Below are 22,074 nucleotides of genomic sequence, written 5' to 3'. Positions count from 1 at the left end.
TCGAAACGAGACTCGTCCGACCAGGCAACACATTTCCAGTCCTCAACAGTCTAATGTCGGTGTTGACGGACCCAGGTGAGGCGTAAAGCTTTGTGTCGTGGAATCATCAAGGGTACACGAGTGGGCCTTCGGCTCTGAAAGCCCATATCGATAATGTTTCGTTGAATGGTTCGCACGCTGACACTTGTTGATGGCCAGCATTGAAATCTGCAGCAATTTGTGGAAGGGTTGCACTTCTGTCACGTTGAACGATTCTCTTCAGTCGTCATTGGTCCTGTTCTTGCAGGATCTTTTTCCGGCCGCAGCGATGGCGAAGATTTGATGTTTTACCGGATTGGTGATACGGTACACTCGTGAAATGGTTGTACAGGAAAATCCCCACTTCATTGCTTCCTCGGAGATACTGTGTCCCATCGCTCTTCCGCCGATTATAACATCACATTCAAACGCACTTACGTCTTGATAACCTGTCACTGCAGCAGTAGCAGCCGATCTGACAAGGGGACCAGGCACTTGTTGTCTTATATAGGCGTTGCCGACCGCAGCGCCGTATCCGGCCTGTTTACATATCTCTGTATTTGAATACGCTTGCCTACACCAGTTTCTTTGGCGTTTCAGTGTAGTTACTCGCTCCTCTCCGGAGACGGCTGCTGGCGCTCGTAAGACCCGTAGTGTCGCGTGCTGTGCTATATGCGCCACGGCCTGTCTCTCGTGGAGCTTGAGCAACGTGGAATGACTGCCCGTGTCTGTCGTCCTAACACAGCTCGACTCGATGTCCACAGCTTGGCCACAGCCATTGTGATTGCCGGGTGGATACCTCTGTGAACTAAATTTTGCACACTTGTGTATTCCCACATCACCTACAGATTTAATCATGCATACCTACTTTAACGTATACGCACAATAATCAATATCTTTTCCGATGTTCCAACTTTAATGGCTAACAGTGGAATTCGTGAACGTAACATTTTGTCGATTACATGCAGACTAGATGAACCGGCAACTTGACGAATGTTGCACTGTTTTTGTGCACCACAAAGGAAAAATGTGTTTGTGCCATGATCATAAATGCGGAAAATAGGAGCAACAACAAGCAGAGTAGAAAGGCAGGAGCAGCATCCAAACTGCAGATGATGTTTTTAACGATGTACTAACAAGATTTAAGTCTGTATCACGCCAATCGAAGATGTGTGCAAGCCCGAAAGGCGAATTGGTATAAATAAAAATGCTTATAAAAGTTTCTGGTTGCTGTTTTTCTTAAAGTAATATGACTCACCCACAGAGGTCAACAACCTGCAAAATGGATAAATTAACGTTAACTCTTTAAACTGTCTAAAGCTACAAGATCTCTTACTTTATAGTTCTGTAAATATGATAGTCATATACATCTTTCATCACATATGAGACCCAAGAACATAACCGGTGGTTTAAAATATAGAATGGTGCCATTAAAGCATAGTTCTGTTCGCTAAAATTGCGATGGATACGATTAAATGAACACACAATGTTTTATCTATTCAAAACTTAAAATCTTTCTTTTGTTGCAGTTCTCCCGTCTCTGAAGCGTCAACCGTCATTGAATAGGTGTTGATGTAGGACAGGAGGAGGAGCAGTGAACCGTAATATCGTCGACAAACAAAGTAAGGCTTCACTGGACTTTCACTGTGTCAGTTATATTGTTCATAACAATGATGACAAGGAAGGAAGGAAGATTGGGTTTAACGTCCCATCGACATGGAGGTCATTAGAGAGGGAGCACAGGCTCATATTGCGTCAAGGATGGGGAAGGAAATCGGTAGTGCCATTTCAAAGGAACCATCCTGGCATTTGCCAGAAGCGATTTAGAGAAATCATGAAAAACCTAAATCTGACTGGCTGGAGGCAGGTTTGAACCGTCGTTCTCTCGAATGCGAGTCCAGTGAGCTAACCACTGCACCATCTCGCTCGGTTACGACAAGGATGACACTAAAAATGCTCTCGTGCGGCACTCCATCCTCGGGTATAAAATTTCTCTAGACTCTAGAGCATGCCTTCTATTCTGAAACAGAACGATCGCTCTGCAAGTAAAGATTTTAATAAAACTGGCTACATTTTATGCAAGACCCCAGTCGTGAAGTAGGCAGAGTATGCTGTAACTCCATATGCTTTTTAAGTTTAAGAATGGTCTTATAAGAGTGCTGTCTGCGTAGGAAAGCTTCCTGTGGCGACTCCTCCCATGTTAACGTTATATAGGGTAGTACAATTCTTTCTGAACCTACACTGGAAGCGACTAACAAATTCCTTTATCTCTAACACGCACACTGGACGGTGATTTCCATCCACTCTAGGTTCTCTCCTACGCAGATTTTGAGAACTAACATACCTTAATATCTCATAATTTACCATAGGGATGACCACTCCACGTAGACTGACTACCGGTTAGTAAGAAAGTATGACCTCATACTGACGACAAATATGAAAGTGATGCCACGTGAAAATATTACACCTCAGCAAAAACTGCTTGTTCTGGATAGATGAATCTGTAAAATCAGAAGATATCAAGCGCAAAAAACTGGACCGGAAGCGTAAACGGCGTAATCTTAACACGAAGAAAGAGTTACAGTGAACCTCTTTAAGCCGACCACTTCATTAAAGGGTAATGAAGGTAAATGCGTTACTGAACGTCATCATTTAAACACAGTTACTAACATCAACTGCTACACTGTAAAACAAGCTCTTCTAATGTATTAATAACCGTAATAATAATGCAGTGCGTAAGTATACGTTTATGTAGTAAAATACGCACCTGCATACACTTTTTCACACGTTAGTTTCCTTTCCCACCTCAGATAATAAGTACGTCAGTTTCTGGTTGGAAATCTCAGAACCAAGGGACTTGGGTCTAGTAATACTATGTAAGGCATCCCTTAATGGGATTGCCTCTACAGAGAAACCACTGTTTCGATTGTCACTACACTGAGGATCTGGGTTCATTTCCGCAGCGACATCTTCCCAGTTATCACCACTACTGAAGCATTCAATTTCCACGTTCGCTGTAGAAATGTCCTATTCAATATTGGCAGCATCGCACAAGCGACTGATGATGTATGCTGGCTCATTGCTGCTTTCTTCTTCTCCAGCGTCCATATTTTGTAAAGACCGAAAACCAGAATTAATGAAGCATTTTCTAATTGTTTCGTTTTTCACTTCATCCCACGAATTTTTAATTCAGCTTACAGCGTCACCTATGGTCACAGACTTCGCTAGGCCATACAAGGATGTGGCGTTGTCCATTTTCGCAAGTAGAAGCTTCTTTCAAACAAACACCGTCCGAACATGCCCAACGGTAACAACCGGCCGCCGTGTCATCCTCAGCCCTTACACGTCACCGGATGTAAATACGGGGATTCATGTGGTCAGCACACCGCTCTCTCGGCCGTCGTCAGTTTTCGTGACCGGTGTCGCTACTTCTCAGGCAAGTAGCTCTCTAATTGGCCTCTCAAGGGCTGAGTGCACCCCGCTTGCCAACAGCACTCGGCGGACCCAGACGGTCATCCATCCAAGAGTTAGCTAAGCCTGATAGCGCTTAACTTCGATGGTTCAATTTAAAAGATCGTATCACTCCTTGCTCAAGAGGCTGAATAAACTATGCTCAATTGGTAGGAAAAAAATTTACCGCCACATCTGATAACTATTCGCTGCAATGACATGGGTCATTCTCTACGAAAAGTAGTATTTCACGTTTCTGGATGCTCATTTTTTAATTTAAGTTATTCGTCCAAGAACGAGAAATGTCGCACGTCAGGAATGCATTTTTATTGGCATGCCGAGAGACACCAAGCAAGGAAATGTCATTGTTTTTGAAGCACCTTGGACGATTTGCTGTATGTATCACTAGTGGTTCATCCTTTTCATTGCAGAGGTTTGCACAAATGCCGATTTCTTTCGCCGTTTTGCCGCCTTTGCACCGATCACCCTTCACAGTCAGTGTTTCGTCTGGAATAGCTTTAAAAAATAGAACAGTTTCATCCATGTTGCAAATGTTACAATCGCAATAGCCACTTGTAATTGCACAAAGTCTCGACTTCCAGTCGGATACATCTTGATTAACTTCTGCACTCTCTCCACAGACTGCTCGTGAGACAATATTGTCGCGAACAGGAAATCGGTCCAAACAGCCGTTGCTTGTATTGAAATTAGGAATTCCAAGATCAGATGCAAATTTAACAGCTTTTTCTTGTAGCATCGGTGCACTAATAGGCAATCCTTTGAGATGTGGTCTACTAAACCACTCTAAAACAGCATTATTAACGTCTTCGAATGGCTGTCGCCGTTTATTCTTTGAATTTTTGTTGATGTTTTCTACCCATTGCTTAACATACATGCTGCGATTTATAATTGTATTCTGTATTTGACTTTTTCACAATTAAACTCACTGGCTAACTGACGCTAAGATTTTCCATTCCCATTTTCTCTAACAATAGACATTCGCTGTTATAGTGATTCCAAACCCAATGAAAGCAGGTGTTGACAGATGTGAAAATTACCGAACTGCCAGTTTAATAACCCACGGCTGCAAAAAACTAACGCGAATTCTTTACAGACGAATGGAAAAACTGATAGAAGCCGACACCGCGGAAGATCAGTTTGGATTCCGTAGAAATGTTGGGACACATGAGGCAATACTGACCCTACGACTTATCTTAGAAAATAGATTAAGGAAAGGCAAACCTACGTTTCTACCATTTGTAGACTTAGAGAAAGCTTTTGACAATGTTGACTGGAATACTCTCTTTCAAATTCTGAAGGTGGTAGGGGTAAAATACAGGGAGCGAAAGGCTATTTACAGTTTGTACATAAAGCAGATGGCAGTTATAAGAGTCGAAGGGCATGAAAGGGAAGCAGTGGTTAGGAATGGAGTGAGACAGCGTTGTAGCCTCTCCCCGATGTTATTCAATCTGTATATTCAGTGAGCAGAAATAAAAACTCTGAGGTTCGCCGATGACATTGTAATTCTGTCTGAGACAGCAAAGGACATGGAAGAGCAGCTGAACAAAATGGACAGTGTCTTGAAAGGAGGATATAAGATGAACATCAACAAAAGCAAAACGAGGATAATGGAATGTAGTCGAATTAAATCGGGTGATGCTAAGGGTATTAGATTAGGAAATGACACACTTAAAGTAGTAAATGAGTTTTGGTATTTGGGGAGCAAAATAACTGATGATGGTCGAAGTAGAGAGGATATAAAATGCAGACTGGCAATGGCAAGGAAAGCGTTTCTGAAGAAGAGAAATTTGCTAACATCGAGTATAGATTTAAGTGTCAGGAAGTCGTTTCTGAAAGTATTTGTATGGAGTGTAGCCATGTATGGAAGTGAAACGTGCACGATAAATAGCTTAGACAAGAAGAGAATAGAAGCTTTCGAAATGTGGTGCTAGAGAAGAATGCTGAAGATTAGATGGGTAGATCACATAACTAATGAGGAGGTATTGAATAGAATTGGGGAGAAGAGAAATTTGTGGCACAACTTGACTAGAAGAAGGGATCGGTTGGTAGGACATATTCTGAGGCATCAAGGGATCACCAATTTAGCATTGGAGGGCAGCGCAGAGGATAAAAATCGTAGAGGGAGAGCAAGAGATGAATACACTAAACAGATTCAGAAGGATGTAGGTTGCAGTAGGTACGGAGAGATTAAGAAGCTTGCCCAGGATAGAGTAGCACGGAGAGCTGTATCAAACCAGTCTCTGGACTGAAGACCACAACAACTACTACAGTGAAAGAACAACAAGTTTTCTTTCATTTGAAGCAGCCATGACTGTTCGCTACAGAGGAAAAGTCAGAACCGTTTGCTATTACAAGTACAAATGACAATGAAATTTTAGAGATTGTTGTGTCACCTTACAGTAATACAGTACTGTAATTCCCTCTTCTATGATTGTGGTCGTCTTAAAGGTAAGCCATTGCTAGTTAAAGAGTGGTCGCTGGTCAGGAAAAGGGGTAGTCGTCTTAAAGGGAATAAAGATGCATGGTTCTTATGGAAGTTTATTTCCGTTCCTTAAAAGTATGGTCGTGTAGAGAGGCGGTCGGTTTAAAGGGGCGATCTTCTCCAGAGGTGTCATTGCATTTCAATCAATGGTCCACACTCTGGGCGTCAACTCTAAATCAACCAGACGGAGCCTCATGGGAAAAGAATACAATTTCTATACTTTCAATAACAAATGAATTCCTCGGATAGATCAAGCAAATTAATTTATTTATCGTTAAAAAGGTTGAGGCTAAATGTGAAGAAAGTTGAGTATCTAGAATGTAGACCTTAGATTAGCAGTGTCAACGTCACAGTTAAAATACCACAACTCTCCTGCAGCCTCAGGTGGCGAGTCATTTCCAGGTGCCCGAACACGAGCTAAAGCTACTTGGGTGAAATGGAACCACCAAGTCACTGGAATGCTATATGACAAGAAACCATATAACCACCTTAAAGGGGCGACTTTACAAATCCATTATTCGTTCACTATCTCTATAACGCTCTAAATGTTAGATAGCAACAACATGAAGAAGCGCCGTACGAAATGGAAATGAAAATGTTGTGTTGGTCCATGGCTGTCACATTGCTATATTAAAAACGAACATACATGGTGTATCATAAACCGACACGGGGAAAAGTATTATTTATTTATTATTGCTTTCGAGACCTGTCACCCAGAATCTTATACGGGTCGTATTTCCACACAGCTACAGAAAGTAGTATACAACTGTAATTAAACATTTGCTTCAAGATTTGCTTTGTAGTTTAAACATCTCCAATAACTGATGAAATTAAATACACCATAAAAAAGGAAGACCCACCCAAAATTACACTGTCACAGTAGCAAATAGCTTACCGGCAGTTCCTAACCTTAACTACTGGAACTCTTCAGGATGAACGAAGTTATATCCTTCAAGACGCCCCTGTTGCGGAATTCGGCGCCTATGACCTACGCTAACATTTCTTATGTCTATGAGAGTGAGTCCCCGATTGTCGTGAACAACATGTTAAATTACCAGAATCGGCATTCTATGTAACCCGAAGCATCCCCAAACAATACCGAACCCACTGCGCATCAGCCATGAGATAGGACCTCGCGTGCGCCAGCGCCGTCCTCTGCCAGTCTCTATGGGGTCAACCAACGGGACAATGGGACTTAACGGGTCCATCCTCCGCTTCCACCCCCCTCCTCGCACCCTGCTCTTCATATGAGACCCACATAAGTCACGCACAAGTTCTCATTCATTCGGATGGTACTGCAAGAGCTACCACATTGCTGGCGACATATCCATTGCCTCTGGTCGTCCTGTGTAGAAATTAATCCCGCTGTAAGTGAATTCGCGGTGATGTTTACTACACTCACCGTATTCATTTCAGCACCATCACTTACAACTGGGTTTTCTCTTACAGAGCCTTTGTTTCCTGTATAGCTTGTTTGCTAATTCATTCACCAAGCGCCATTTTTGTCTCTAACAATTTTACTTAGTGTGTCAGTGGTTGTTATTTGAGTCCGTAGATCTTCATAGACGAGGCACTCTAGTATGATGTTGTCTGGTGTACGAATGTCACTCATACACCCTTGAAAGTGCCAGGCATTGTTTTATGCATATTAATATTCATTTAATGGGCCACGCCCTGTCAGACATTGAATCCTGCCTCTAGATGGAGTGTGTGTGTGTGGTTTGAGGTTTTCGGGCGCTAAACAGCGTGGTCATCAGCGATTTACATGGCTCTTAAGCATTATCTCTCTTTTGTTTGGAAATATGTCATATGCTACGCGACCTATTTTGATGTTACCCCAGTCTCTTTGTCACTCACGCACCTGCACCTTCCATAATTTTACCTTAAGTTTTTTGTTTTTTCGCTCCAATAATCTCTCCCACTTGGGAATAGTCCATTTACGAAGCCAGTTCACAGAACTTCTGCTTAGAACGTTAACATCTATTGAACAACGCCTAGTACAACTAATAACGCCTCCAACTGTGTTGTCCAAAATGCTGCTGTGAACCTCAGTAACGCACTCCTCTGTGTACGCCTTAGGATTGACTTATATCGATTGTATAGCAGTTTGTGTGCCCATACACTGGCTCAAATCCTACGACAGCAGTGAGTGTAGCATCATGATGGAGTCTAGCAGTGGGATCTTAAAGTCAGTGGTTCCCAGTCTTTCCAAGTTGTGCCTAATTTGGCAGCTTGCTGGCGTATCTGAGAGATATGTGTTACACTCCTCACCCAAGTGTAACTTAAGCCTACACTGCCAGAAAAAAGTAGTACACCCGTTTAAAGATTTACAATTCACTCAAGATTTATTGTTTCAGGAGTGCATATGGAGTACATGAAACGATTGCTTTTACAGATCAATAGCACAAGTGGTTCTGAGGTACGAGATATCGACCCATGCTGAAACACCCATATGAGTACGTCGTGTAGCCTCGACGGGCGACAATGCTGGTGCTGATTCTGACATACAGCAGATTGGACAGATGGTGAATACTGTCCTAGGACACGTTACGCCACACCTGCTCGACCTGTTCACATACTTCTGTAAGAGTCGTTAGTTGACGAGCTGCTTCAATCACTTCTTATGCCGTGATATCGCACACATGCTAGATTAGAGACAAGTCCGGAGATCGTGCTGGCCAGGGAAGTTGCTGCACGTCTTGCACAGCACGTTGAGTCTCAGGGGCAGTGTGTGGGTGAGCATTATCCTGTTGGAATAACACATCACATTCCTTTTGCAACAGCAAAGGAATAGATCTAACGACATTCTGCACGTACCAAGCACTGGTTACCGTCCTCCTTAGAAACACCAAACGTGAAAGATAGTTGTAGCTTATCGCACCCCAGACCGTAAGGCCTGGGGTGAGAACAGTGCGTTTGGGACGAATGCACTCTACGAGACAACGCTCACCAGTTCTATGACATACGTGGAAATGACCATAACTTGAGTGCAGGCAAAATCCGCTTTTATCGCTGAAGACCACGGCGCGCCATTCCATCTTTCCAGTGATCCTCCGACGGCACCAGCCGAGCCGTGCATGTCGATGCTGTGGCATGAGTGGAAGAGGTGTGCAAGCCCGTAGTCTCACTGCTAATAACTGGTTCACAACAGTTCCTGCTGACACGTCTGGGCTCATAAGCCCTCTTATCAGTGCTGTGACAGCTATACGATCTGCCACTGCTGCCCTTACAATACGACGATCCCGGTGGGCGTCTGTGCTACGTGGACATCGAAAACCTCGTCTAGGGGTGTGAGAATGTTCACGTGATCACTGATACCAGCATCGTTGCACAACTGATGCAGCTCCTCCAACTTGTGTGGCTGTTCTCTGAAAGGACCTTCCCACCACTCGGAAGGGCACAGTTTGACCGCTTTCGAAATTGCTCAGTTGGCTGTAGAAGCACGAGTGTATGTCTCTGGCATTATTACCTGCTTTGTTCACACGATTGCACCACACTGAATCTTCTGGCTGTGACGATTCCCTATTAAAGGGTAGACACAAATGGCGCTCTGGCAGCTATGCTACTTCACTATCTGTTGACAGACGACGTTGAAACAGATATCAGTACATTGCTGTCCGCCCCCGGCAGCTGAGTGGTCAGCGTGACAAAATGTCAATCCTACAGGCCCGGGTTCGATTCCCGGCTGGGTCGGAGATTTTCTCGGGACTGGGTGTTGTGTTGTCCTAATCGTCCTCATTCCATCCCCATCGACGCGCAAGTCGCCGAATTGGCGTCAAATCGAAAGACTTCCACCCGGGGAACGGTCTACCCGACGGGAGGCCCTACTCATACGACATAAATAAATAAAAAAAGTACATCTCTGTTCCCCAGGTTGCATATACCATCATCGGATCAAAATCGACGACGTCTTTCCAAGTGTACTAATTTTTTTCCAGCAGTGTACTTACACACCTCACTGCGGCGCAGTGGTGCACCCCCAGTTCCCACAGCAGGATTCCGCGAGTTGGAGAGGCTGCCTTTGAGCAGAATGTAAATAGTATTGTTTGCTGCGATTTCTAATTCATCATCTGAGCATTAGTTTTGCGTTTGAGCAAGCCCATCACATGCTTTTCTGTCTAGCCTGGCTCTTGAGACCTTTGCTACCGCAAGTAGTATGTCCTCGGCATAGTCTATGGCCCCTGACATTGAACGTTTTCAGTGGCTCAAGGCTAAGGTCCCAAAATATTGGTTCACGTTTAGATCCTTTGTGATTAGCCTCACTGTTTTACTGGATGTTCTACCACACACCACGGTGTAACGCTTCACAAGACGAGGAAGCTCTGGCACATACACTTTGGGACCCGTATTTCTCTTCAAAAATGGTTCAAATGGCTCTGAGCACTATGGGACTCAACTGCTGAGGTCATTAGTCCCCTAGAACTTAGAACTAGTTAAACCTAACTAACCTAAGGACATCACAAACATCCATGCCCGAGGCAGGATTCGAACCTGCGACCGTAGCGGTCTTCCGGTTCCAGACTGCAGCGCCTTTAACCGCACGGCCACTTCGGCCGGCCGTATTTCTCTCACGCAAACAAACATCGCGGGCCAGCACAGATTGTCAAATGCGCCAGCAATGTCAACCATGATACGTAGAACGTATTTGCTGCTACACTTGTCCACAGTGCGGAGAGCATTGTTAATCAGCTCCGCCCTTTCTGAAGCTGACTATGTTCTGATTGAGGCCGTGTGCTTCCTGTAGGACTATAGTCTACTGCACAGCAAGCGCTCCTGTACTGTACCCTAGGTGCTAAGAAAACAGATTGGTCTATACGTCTTGGAACGACTGGCTCTCTCCCCATGCTCTTCTGAATTATCACAGCTTGCGCAGACTTCCAGACTACAGGATTTCATTCTTGTCTTAGTGATTCACTCAATAGGTGCAATTTTAGTCTTTTAGCGTTTCATTATTGATCTAATATGGATCGAGAGTTTTGCATTATTTAATTGAATGACAGCAATCGCAGCCTCTTCTTGTGCAAATGGTCGAACGACACTTGGGCTTTCAAATGACACACACGTGCTTTACATAATTTCTCGTTATCATTTCCGCTGTTACTTCCGCTGTGACTTCATCACGTTATTAGAGGAGTTTCTCTAATTAGTGCCGTCCTGTTTCTGAAATAGATAGCACAAGTGGTATGTTTACTTTCTCTGTTACCATTCTATAGGGAGTTTCCTCTGTGTCAGTCAGTAGTTGAATTTGAACATATTGGACCCAGTGGCTTCGTGGTATCTATGAGAATTTGACATTAGGTGTTCCCTGATCTACACTACAATAGTCTAATCTGTTTCTGCTCGTGGCTTAAACCTCGTTGATGAAATTTGCGCAGTAGTTGTACATGTACTTTTTTATTTGAAAACTCCCTGGTGAACCACAATGTCTAACCGTTTTCTGTACTGGAATGGCCACATTTCGTACGTTTTTGTTAGATAGCTGTAAATGATTGTGCCGTGTAGTCTATGCAGTACTCAGCATTTTCTGCTATTTGAAAGTCAATTTTTGCATCAGTTTTCTTCAGTTAGCCTCTTTAAAATTAAAGCGACGTTAATTGTGTTCCTGCATCATATTCTTTTGTTATAAACCAGGATTCAACAGATCTATCGTAATCGCGTTGTGGTTGCTACCAGTGGCATGCTGAAAGACTCTCCCAAGAGTTGACTTTGTAGCTGCAGATTACTACGGCAAGGTGTAACATCAGCACTGTTTTAATACGTAGCTGGACAGCCCACCCTAGGCACGTGGAGATTTAATTCGCGAATTGTTTCCTGTTCATCTATCACACGACTGTGTCGCAATACGGTTTTTGCATTAGCGTTAATTGCTGTTATACGTAGCGAGCTCTGAGTGTAGTGAGTCGCATCTCACCTTATCGATGTATCTTCGTTGATCCATTATGGACCATGGGACAACGGCTGGCATGTATTTCTTGATGCAATAATTTACCAGCAGCCCTATGTATTGTAGAAATTTACTTTATGAACCTCTTATGGGCTACCAGTTTCGGCATTCCATTGACGCCATCTTCAGGCCCCACACGTCATAGTCTGTGTCGCCTGGCCACCAAGAGCTGTTGCATAACGATTTGATTCACGGATCCAGTTATATGGCTCCTTCCGTGTATAGTGATTTTACGACTATGACGTGTGGGGCCTGAAGATGGCATCAATGTAATGCCGAAAATGGTAGCTCATAAGAGGTTCATAAAGTAAATTTCTACAATACATACGGCTGTTGGTAAATTATTGCATCAAGAAATTATCGATGTATGGTTAAATGCTGTCCGAATACTGTGCGTAAATGCTCGTTAGCTTTAGTTTGCCATGTGAGGACTTAAGATTTACTGAAGCAGCGCGTGTGTCACAGTCTCCCAGTCTTCTATTGGTTTACGTGTTTCAGTCATTACTCTTGCATTTATTTGTAATATCCGCTCGGTTCTAGTAAAGACACAACTCTGGCGCGAAAGTTGGGAGAAGTCCAAGTAGATCGAGGCGTGAGCTTTGACAAAGTCTTTGTGAGTTTGTTTCGGGTCAAGAACCCGTTGTTTCCTCGTAAAAACCTGGCTCAGGAGACCTCAGAGTTCTCGTATGCCTCAGGAGATCTCAGAGTTCTCATATGTTCGTTGGAAGGTTGTTCACTTTCAGCTGAAATCGGTCAGTCGGTCAGGAGTCGGAAAGGCCACTGGGACACGTTTCGGGTGTGCCGTGCGAGTAATGAAGCGCAGGGCTGCTTTAGGGGTGGGTTCACGTACTATAATAGAAGCGGAAACGTCCCAATGCACTTGAGTCTGCAAACAAGCAGTTGGCGAGATAAATGGGAATATGTGGTTACCAGCCGCGACTTGCTTCGTTATGAATATTAACCTAGTTACTACGAACCTATTGGAAATGTAAACTTTTCTATTAAATCCGCATTTATTTCAGGCCAAACTTTCACCTATGACCGATTGTTGGGAATTGTGGTAGATGCATAATGTGCCACCGGCCTCCAGTATTACATGACCTCAATGGGCTGAACTTTTCTGTCTGGAATGATCTCAAAAGTGAAGTGTATAGCACTCCTGTCTACACGGTTGAAATACATTTTTTTTTTTTTTTTTTTTTTTTTTTTTTTTTTTTTTTTTTGCATGTTGTTCGTTATTGATCGTTGTGTTTGGTCGTTGCGGACGTCGCAGCAAGACATCCTGTTCAAGTTCGGTGGTTGATCCTTCCAGTCAGTTTTTTATTACAGAGGCCAACCGGCTCTCTGACCGAACACGCTGATCTACCGTGCCGGCTGACTCAGATGACGTAGTGCAGATACGAGTGCAGTCCAGCTTCCAAATGGAGAAACGGTACGTGGAACACCATCTTTAACGTGTTTGAGTTTTCATTAAATTGTTAATTGTAGCACGCTGAAATAGTACTGTTTTTCTTGTTAAGATAGTCAATAGGTGAAATTTAAGCCCATAATCGATGGAACTTTTCAAACACATTTTTCCTAACGAGGCCAGTATTTCACACACAAGTCAGTGGCAGCTAGTAACAATAGACTGGCAGTCATCTTGTGAACGGCGCGGTGGAGTCACATTTGTTGCAGTGTTTCTGTGATTATATACTTTCACCAATCCAATTTTCTCTATTAATTATGATACACCTGTGTAATGGAACGAGTGGGAGTGACCAAAAGACTTAGCAGAACACATTTTATGTAGTATAGGAACATCACCAGAAGCGACGACAATGTATGGCCAAAACTGCCTTCCATTGGAACCTATGAGAAAGTCGACCCCATGGTGGTCCAAAGAACCTATAGTTAGACAAGCTCTAGTAGACATACTGTAGGGAAGCAGCCTACTCACGCTGTAGTAAATTCACATCAGTTTCCATTGTGTGCCAGCCAGTCTGCTGTAACTAGCTCTGACGTCATAAATGTTGCGCAATACCTTAAAAATCAAGCAAATGACCTAAAACTTTTCTAGCATGTCAGGAATAATACTAAATTAATGTGTGTTGAATATCAGTTCGATAACTTAAGTCATTTTCGAAATTTGGACGTTTTTCTGAAAAAATCATTGGCGCAACAGAAAAGAGCTAGAGACTTCAAAATTTATATTTAGATTCATCTTTCATAATGATTTAATAAAAACAGTACTTTGGATTTCACAAATTAAGATTTTAGTGGAAATTCATGATTTTCTGGTTTTCATCTCAAAACTGAAGGAAGCAAGATAGATTAAGTAGGCTAATAAATAAGGCTAGGATGTTTAGATTTAAATAGGTTGGAGGTCCGCTATGACTATGAAGATGTGTAAAGTTTCTTTTGAATACCTATAAAATTATAGCGATAGCGGATCTCAAAAGGGCCAGTTCAGAGCTCATCTACTGCGTGCAGTGTAATTTAATTAATTCTCTCGCCCAGAACATTTAACTTGGCCACGTCAAAATTTTATTATCAATACTTACCTGCGTGCTGAATGCACGTTTAAATTAAGAGCTTCATCGGCCATCAGCCAAAGAAGCTATAAATTATTATGTAACTTGAAGTGGTGCGTTACTAGCCCAGCGGCTAGGCGAGAGAACCGATTTGATCAGGCGTTCCCTTCGCCGTCCGCACCGCGGGTTTATATATAAGGACGCTGCGCGAGGAAGTAAGGCCCCAGTTCTCTCCAGACGCTAAATGACATGCCATCTGTGTCGGGAGCCGCGTCGCATCAGTGTCACTGCTACAAACAGTCTCGGGTGCCGTATTAAGTTACTAGAGATACGCGGAACCATGAAAACATTTCATGTGAAGTGTTAATTCTGGAATGATTTTCATTATCTAGCTTCAGTTTGCGTATTGTCGCGTTTTCACGTGCCGTCGCGGGACAGACATTCTACCAAATATTTAGCGTGGCGTTTGATGAAGTATTTTCATCAAATTATGGCGAGCATTCCTTTTAACATTTAATTCGGACATTTATAGTTGCATCAGCGCATTAGACTCTGAACTGCTCTGTTAGATAGGTTGTAGGGATACTTGTGTTTTTTTATCAGTGAATTTCAGAATATACTCAACTATTTTGGAAAACCGTTTTTGATTAGAAATCCCTGACAATCTCCTAATTCCTCAGAGCTATAAGCTGCAGCTATAATGGTATCTCAATTGAAGTGGGCGCTAGGATCTCTAATTACTGGCTCCATGTTTTATTAAATCACTTTCTGGGTGCGAAGAAGTAAATAGAGAGCCAGTGTTGAGAACGGCGAAAGACAGAATTAACAACATTCTAAAAGCCTGAAACTGATTCAACTTGCAAGCATTTATCCAGCAATCAGCAGATTTAATTAATTTTTACAAAAACTTAACCGCCGCCCCACATATGGTGCATCGGCCGGGAAATCAACTAAGTGAAAGTGATTTTTAACTATTCGGATTCGCGAGTGAAATGCGACACGCAACTGAGTATAGAACAGTGAATGTGTTACGTGTGCACGTGGACGACGCAATTGGATTAACAACGCATCTGGATTGACGGAGCTGGCACTGAGTCTAGCGGTGCTGCCGGCATCGCGAGAAGCCAGTCTCGCCGCACCGCAGTCGTCCGCTGGAGCAGCCGGCGCAGAGCCTGCAATTGCGGGCCACGCAAACACACAACAGCCGTCGGAGAGCCGTCTGCAGTTCAACGTGCCACGTCGCATCAGGAATCCTGGTACACCGCGCCGGCAACGCCATACGTCGTGCAGAAGGAACTAAGTTAAGTGGAAAGCTATTAAAAATTTTACTAACCTGCACTAAAAGACTGTCGGCGATGGAACCGCCAAAAGAAACTGAATTTAAACTTAAATTAGAACCTATGTCTGTTGAGGGAATTGTAAATTCAGACAACGGTTCAAGTGTAAACATGCATGAAAATAGTAATGTTAAAATGAAAAATGAAGTATTGTCTCCTGACAGTAGTGTGCGAAAGGGCAATGATTCAATAATAGAGACCCCTGTAGTAAAGCGGAAAGTAGAAATTGTAAATTTATTGGATGATAGTTTCTCTGATGAATTAAAAATGAAACAGTCATCAGAGATGGTAGAGTTTAAGAAGGAGAAGTTAGATATGACTAATCAGTCAGAAGTTTCATTTAGTTTTGATGATTCTGGTGTTGGAGCTAGTTTTTCGTCGCCTGAGTGTGATAAAAAGCCAGCTAGTGAGCAACCCAAAGATGCTGGGGCTGTTGATCTAAATGTTATATTACAAGCAATAGCTGCCAGTCAAACAAATTTTAATATGCGGTTTGAGGCAATGAACAATAAATTAGAATCCAATAATGCTGAAATGTCAGCCAGTAATGCTAGAATGAATGCTGAATTAAAGTCTGAAATAAGTGAACAGGTCAAAAGCAGTAACGCTGAATTAAAGTCTGAAATTATGGCCAGCCAAACAAATTTTAATAAACGATTGGAGGTAATGGACGATACCTTCAAGGCTGGTTGCAATAAGTTGAAAGAGGATCTAGACAGTTTGAATTATAAAATTGATTACAATCATGAAGATATTAAGAAAAAGGTTGCTCAACAGTTTTCTGAAATGTATAAAACAGTTAAATCCGAAGTTGCTGAGGTTCGCAAAGACTTCCAAATGGAAGATGCGAAGCTGGAGCACAAGTTAACAGAAAAGATCGAGGCGGAATCTGAACTGTGCTCAGATAGATTTAAAGATGTTAATATCAAAGTAAACATATGTCAAGCAGAAGTAGATGCAATCAAAACTGATACTACTCATATTGTGCAAAGAGTAGATAATGTTGAAATGAAAGTAGAAAATATCAGTACTAACATTGCTAACATTGAGAGTAAAGTAGCTTCAGTAACTTCTGGTAATGGTAGTATACAACAAGTTGTAGCTGCAAACGCCGCTTTTATCGGGTGTCGGCAGTTCTTGCGGTTCGATCCAGATAAAAATATCCATCCGCTAGATTTCTGGAACGATTTTGAAGATGTGATTCCACCAACTTGGTCTGAACGAGAGAAAATCTCATTTATTAGAAGTCATTTAGCAGGTGACGCCATGCTTTGGTCAGCTGATGTTATGTTAAAGTGTAAAACATTAGCGGAATTTAAAACAGCTTTTATTAATGAGTATTGGTCTAGCAATAAGCAAAATGAAGTGTTGAGAGAATTTTGGAGTGGGAAACGCTTCAATGCAGGCAAGGAATCAATTAAAGAGTTTGCTAGGTCATGGATTTCACGTTTGTCACATTTGGCGGAAAAGCTAAAACCAGAAATGATTATACTAGGTCTTGAAGCCAAACTGCCATGGTATTGGCAAACTAGAATTATATCAGCCCCTAGAGACAATCTGGATCGTTTCATTGAGTATTTGGAACGTGTAGAACGTGTTGCTGCCAATGAGGAGCAAGCACGTAATAACCGAATTGCCAATAACAATAATAGTAATTTTAGGAACGAGCAAAATGGCAATGTAAACATAAGAACAGTAGGTGTTCGCCATCCTAAGAGAGGTAGGAATTGGGGAAATAATTATCAGAACCAACAATGGCATCCAAGGGATAATAATTTTGTTCCAAACAGAAATATGCATGTAAACAACAGTACGGAAAGTAATGCTGTGCCAGTCAACTATAATGAAAATAAAGGAAACAGTAGTAGGCCGAGGCAGGAAAACTAGTTCCCGTCTATGAGGACACTGGCGCTCACCAGGCGGTTACTTTTCCTAAGCCAGTAGTTAAGGGAATTGGTAAGACAGATCAGAATACTCAAACTGAACATGTGGATGAAGTGTCGGTAGCATCTAAGGATACAACAGAAATATTAGATCACTCACAGTATTTGATAGATACTGTGTTAGAGACGCTTTCTAAGTGGGAAGAGAAAGAGAAGGCGCAGCAGTGTAACGATAGGGACGAGCTACAAAATACTGAATTGTCAGGTGAAGAAGCAGAAGAAATTCATGCTTATATTTACGATGAGAATGATGTGCTCTTATCTAAAGTGCCTGTGCAGGATGTTGATAATGTACTAATAGATTTAGGACAGGAGATAAGTGAAAATGTAGAGGGTAGGCTGTTGAGGGTCGATGAACCCAGTAGCTGTGACCAGTTGTCACTTGAGAAGGAAACCGACGATAATGGTAAAAGTGGTTTAGCTGTAACTAGTGTTATGCCCGGTCTGGAGACGCAGAATCGCTCAGACTACAGTAATTTGTGTCATGTTCAGCAAACTAAATGTAATGAAGTCGTGCGGTGTTTCGATTTAAAATTAATAGACCGACTGGAAAAGGCAGCTGAAAATGTAATTCAGGAAACCCCTACACACTGTGACCTAAATGTAATGAAGACAGATGTCGATCACTTTAGTTGGAGACAAATCCAAAAGGAACTACTAGATGAATTTGAGAAACTACCTGTACAACCTAGAATAAGCCACCCTATAATAATAGTGAATATGTTGGGTATCAATGTACGTTGTCTCTTAGACAGTGGAAGTGAGGTGAGTGCAATATCTCAGTCCTTCTTTGATGCATTATCTGGTAAAGACAAGCTTACAGTAATGAGGGTATCAGGACTAAGGATAATTGGTGCTACTGGCAAAGTGTCAAAAATGGTAAAGCAAGAAGCTTTACTGCCCTTTAACATTAATGGTAATTTAATTGATCATCCATGTTTAATTGTAAACAATCTCAGTATTGAGGTTTTAATTGGCATAGATTTCTTGTCAAAATATCAGAGTGTTGTTGACTTTGAAAGAAGCCAGTTAAAAATGGTCTTGCCAATAACCGGAGTAATTACAGTCCCTTTTAGTGATAAACATGTAGTAACTGATGATGGAACTTGGGAACTGCCTATACGAGTTCTGAGAAATAGGAGGTATTGGGACGAAGGTGTTAATCTTAGTAACAGTAAGCTGAACACAGAAGAAGAAGTAATTATTTTAGACAAAATAAAAGCTAAATTGCAGGAAATCTATAAGATTTCAGACAATCAAAAGGAAGAACTGAGACAGGTTCTAAAAAGGCATCATGAAGTATTTTCAGATCGACGTGGCGTGGTCAAAGGTTATGAATGAATGCTGTAGGGAGGAGGTTGTTCTGTAACCTCTACACAGTGTGGCAGCTGTGCAGTCCCAGCTGTGTGAGATCTTCTTTCCCATTTTAGATCTCACTCATTCTTCCTCTTTCCTGTCCTCAAAAATTTCGACCTCTTCTTTCATACATTAAATTTTCCGGTATGGTTATCAATACAGCATTAAACCAATAAATGCTGTAGGGAGGAGGTTGTTCTGTAACCTCTACACAGTGTGGCAGCTGTGCAGTCCCAGCTGTGTGAGATCTTCTTTCCCTTTCAGGTCTCACTCACTCTTCCTCTTTCCTATCCACTAAAATTTTGGACCTTTTCTTTCCAAATACTAAAATTTTCCGTTATGACTATCAAGCCAGCATTAAGCTAATGAATGCTGTAGGGAGGAGGTTGTTCTGTAACCTCTACACAGTGTGGCAGCTGTGCAGTCCCAGCTGTGTGAGATCTTCTTTCCTTTTCAGGTCTCACTCACTCTTCATCTTTTCTATCCACAAAAATTTCGACCTTTTCTTTCCAGACATGAAAATTTTCTGTCATGGCTATCAAGCCATGAGTTATGTAACCATTCTATCTACCGATTAGTGAAGTAAAATACCTAATGTGACAGACCTAATAGTGACAAACAATAGAGAAGTATGACGTAATTAAGATACAAATGTATTTGAGTAACAATTATGTATAGTACCCTGGTAATATAGTAAGTACAAAGTGTTGTTTTATTGGAAATGGTCCACCAACAGTAATTTAAAGAGATATATGAATTCATGTACAAGCAGTATCTGAAGTGGTAGTGAAACCTAGTGTATGCATTAGAGCTAACTAAGAAATAGTAAAAGAGATTGCTTAGTGTTAGGAAAAATATGCAGATAAGTTGTAAGATTACACTCACCTGGTGTAGCAAGGAATGGCAGCGTAATAGAATTGAGTAGTGTTTGTGGTTGAGACGTGAAGGACACGTCCCTGAAGTATTTATAAGGTGGGAGCTGGCCATTAATTTAGTGTAGTGTGTGACAGGATACACCTACACGTATTGAGGTTATGAGTTGGAGGCGTGAATGGGACCATAGGTACCCTTATGTTAGATGAGACAGAGCAGCTCATGGTGTCCTATAGGTTTAAGGAATTTAGCATTACGCTCGTCCATAATTACTTGATGCACTTTAGTGGTAGGTCTGAGAGAGACTACCTGAGGTTTCAGCGTCCGATCGAGTGGAAATGGATTGCCAAGTGAGCAAACTGATCAGCTGCAATACACTTAGAATATGAAATAAATATGCTATCCTATGCTTTAAATATTAATAGAGTGAGTGTTAAATAAATACATACACTAGCAAAGTAAATAAGTAACATAATGGCAGACGTAAAACATTATTTTAGCTCAGCATAAATACACTTCAAAGTAAGTAAGTACCTAATTGCAGATGTGGAACTGACAACAGCAGAGGACCAATAAGTGGATTTAGTAGTCAACTAAACGTAGTGTGTTTTGAACACTCACAACTGTACTATTACCAAAAGTTACTCACATGTACAAAGAAGCTGAGAAAACAACCACTAATCATACTCATACTAACTCTAAGAATAAGGTAATCAAAGATGAGTCAGTTAAGTGCTTAACATACAAATGTATCAGGAATGTACCGAGCATTGGTTCAGTGTTCCGGCCCAGAAATAATAAATTCAGATTAAATATGATTCATGATTGTATGCCTTGAACATTAATTTTCTCTAGTACGTGACTAACGGCGTTTTGAGCCATTTGTTTACCAATTTTATGACAGTTAAGTAACTGTGAGAGTAATACTGAAAAAGCTCGGTTAACTTTGTTCCAGCAAAATATTGGAGGATAAAATGTATATATCCCCATTTCATTGTGACCCACCCTTAGATATTAAGTGAACAGAGTCTGAGGCACTCTTTTTGTTTGTTCTACAGGACAAACCAGATAATGGCAGCCTGGTAGCTGCGTGAAAGCGTGGAGTGACGTGGACACAACTCACAGTGACCCCTCCCCTTTCCCCCATGTAATTTAGAGAGAACGTGAAGGACGCACACCATAGCAACTTCCCCTCCTCTACCCTTGTGAATGGTAGTGTAGGACGCCAGCCAAAGCGGCTACAACCACGTGTGTAAAATTTGTGAACTTTTCTTTCAGGTTTAGAAAAGACTGCTAAGAGATAATCATCTGTTTATGTATCATGTTATTTTCTTTGAATTTGTGTATGTAAAAATGTATTTAATGTATTTAATGGAGCTAAGATTTTCATAATTTTTCAATTTGTATGTGTTTGTTTGTCTAAGGCAATATGTATGCCACAATATTTCATTGACTTTGCTTAAAATTTTGAGTAATGACATTGTTTAAAAAGGCAGTGAACATGCCCACAATTTAAATAATTAATGTAGGTAATCAGTTTTCTTTAATGTTTCTACAGGTTTATATTCCAATTTTGATTTTTTTATAGGGAGTTAAACTGTACTCTTGCTTCCCCTTTTGTAATTAAATTTTTTTTTCATTCATTAACATTCATAAACAAAAAATTTAAGTAGAGGGTGAAGTAGGGAAGCAGCCTACTCACGCTGTAGTAAATTCACATCAGTTTCCATTGTGTGCCAGCCAGTCTGCTGTAACTAGCTCTGACGTCATAAATGTTGCGCAATACCTTAAAAATCAAGCAAATGACCTAAAACTTTTCTAGCATGTCAGGAATAATACTAAATTAATGTGTGTTGAATATCAGTTCGATAACTTAAGTCATTTTCGAAATTTGGACGTTTTTCTGAAAAAATCATTGGCGCAACAGAAAAGAGCTAGAGACTTCAAAATTTATATTTAGATTCATCTTTCATAATGATTTAATAAAAACAGTACTTTGGATTTCACAAATTAAGATTTTAGTGGAAATTCATGATTTTCTGGTTTTCATCTCAAAACTGAAGGAAGCAAGATAGATTAAGTAGGCTAATAAATAAGGCTAGGATGTTTAGATTTAAATAGGTTGGAGGTCCGCTAT

At 41.5% G+C, this 22,074-nt stretch overlaps 1 protein-coding gene and 1 long non-coding RNA gene across 3 annotated transcripts in view; one reads left to right on the top strand and one right to left on the bottom strand.

Annotated features, from left to right (window-relative positions):
• LOC126481267 (USP6 N-terminal-like protein) overlaps positions 1 to 22,074 on the bottom strand; it is a 284,510-nt gene that overhangs the window by 6,328 nt on the left and 256,108 nt on the right. The window lies entirely within an intron of this gene.
• LOC126481283 (uncharacterized) overlaps positions 1 to 22,074 on the top strand; it is a 302,682-nt gene that overhangs the window by 75,123 nt on the left and 205,485 nt on the right. Inside the window, exons 2-3 of one of the 2 annotated variants that reach the window (XR_007587543.1) lie at positions 1,548 to 1,640; positions 13,245 to 13,287. This is a non-coding gene — a long non-coding RNA (uncharacterized LOC126481283). Of the gene's footprint in view, positions 1 to 1,547; positions 1,641 to 13,244; positions 13,288 to 22,074 lie in introns of those variants that run through there. The other variant, XR_007587545.1, reaches the window with a different exon arrangement.

The sequence above is a fragment of the Schistocerca serialis genome, chromosome 1 (assembly GCF_023864345.2).
Source record: "Schistocerca serialis cubense isolate TAMUIC-IGC-003099 chromosome 1, iqSchSeri2.2, whole genome shotgun sequence".
Lineage (NCBI taxonomy): Eukaryota > Metazoa > Arthropoda > Insecta > Orthoptera > Acrididae > Schistocerca > Schistocerca serialis.
This window is presented reverse-complemented; position numbering and strand designations above follow the sequence as displayed.